Consider the following 1562-nt stretch of genomic DNA (forward strand, 5'->3'; position numbering starts at 1 on the left):
AGGGCAACGAAGGTGGGGAAGGGTCTGGAGCACAAGTCTGATGGGGAGCGGCTGAGGGAGCTGGGGGGGTTTAGCCTGGAGAAGGGGAGGCTGAGGGGAGACCTGATCGCTCTCTACAACGACCTGAAAGGAGGGTGTAGTGGGGTGGGGGTCGGTCTCTTCTCCCAAGTAACAAGTGATAGGACAAGAGGAAAGGGCCTCAAGCTGTGCCAGGGAAGGTTTAGATTGGATATTAGGAAGGATTTCTTCACTGAAAGGGCTGTCAAGCACTGGCAGAGGCTGCCCAGGGAAGTGGTGGAGTCCCCATCCCTGGAGGTATTTAAAAGACGTGTAGGTGTGGTGCTTAGGGACATGGTTTAGTGGTGGACTTGGCAGTGCTAGGTTAACGGTTGGACTTGATGATCTTAAAGGTCTTTTCCAACTGAAATGATTCTATGATTCTACGCAGAGGGGCTGGACTGGATGATCTTCAAAGGTCCATTCCAACCTAAACCACTCTGTGAGCCTATAAAACCCTAAACTTCAGCAGAATGGCTGCACTGGGTCACACCGAGGTACAGCCACCTCTCCATGCAGTCCTCACCATGGCCAAAGCTTGAAGGGACAGCCGAGAAACATCACCATTGCTCCCATTATGGCCCCGACCATCAGCAGGCTGGGGGCTTCCTGCCTGGAGGCCACATCTACACCATTACCCTCAGCGACCCACAGGAGCATCTCCCGCAGGAGCAGGGCTACCTCCCTTCAGGATTTCCAGTTTTGGGGAGGAGCGGCAGTGTCCGGCCACGTCACTCGTGGCTCCCCTCCCTTCCAGTCACCCCGGCATCCCAGTTGGTATCTTGGTGCTGTTGATACCTGCCCCAAGGTCTCTGCCCTGGGTGGTCAGAGCCCACAGACAGCCCTGCTATCTGCTGATGTCCATGCCTGGTGTTTTTTCCACAGGCGATGGATTGCAGTTTGTGACCTTGAATTAGGCTACACCTTGGTGCTCTGACATCCTCCTGCTCTTGGCGGCTAGTTTTCTCTTCGACTACCTTAAATAATCATGTACCAGAGGTCATGGCACTTCACTGCTCACTCTTTTTCGATCTCATTTAAAATATAGCAAGAGGACCAGTTCCAGCACCATTGCTGAGGAGCACCCTGAGACACCTGCAGAAACAAAACGGAACCATCTGTCTCCTCTCCTCTGTGCAGTTACTAATCCAGGGGAGACCTGCCCTCACATCTCCTAGGATCATGGACTCACAAGGATGGTTTGGGTTGGAAGGGACCTTCAAAGACCATCCAGTCCAACCCCCCTGCCATGGCCAGGGACACCTCCCACCAGACCAGGTTGCTCACAGCCCCATCCAACCTGGCCTTGAACACTCCCAGGGATGAGGCATCCACAACTTCTCTGGGCAACCTGTTCCAGTGCCTCACCACCCTCACAGTGAAGAATTTCTTCCTAATAGCTAATCAAAATCTTCTCTCTTTCAGTTTAAAGCCATTGCCCCTTGTCCTGTCACTACACAACCTTGTAAAAAGTCCCTCCCCAGCTTTCTTGTAGGCCCCCTTTA

At 53.2% G+C, this 1562-nt stretch overlaps 1 protein-coding gene across 1 annotated transcript in view; it reads right to left on the minus strand.

The window, feature by feature from the left end:
- HIP1 (huntingtin interacting protein 1) overlaps positions 1 to 1562 on the minus strand; it is a gene marked incomplete at both ends in the record, with an annotated part of 18659 nt that overhangs the window by 7858 nt on the left and 9239 nt on the right. The gene's annotated exons all lie outside the window — the stretch shown is intronic.

The sequence above is a fragment of the Cariama cristata genome, unplaced genomic scaffold (assembly GCF_000690535.1).
Source record: "Cariama cristata isolate BGI_N322 unplaced genomic scaffold, ASM69053v1 scaffold26873, whole genome shotgun sequence".
Taxonomy (NCBI): domain Eukaryota; kingdom Metazoa; phylum Chordata; class Aves; order Cariamiformes; family Cariamidae; genus Cariama; species Cariama cristata.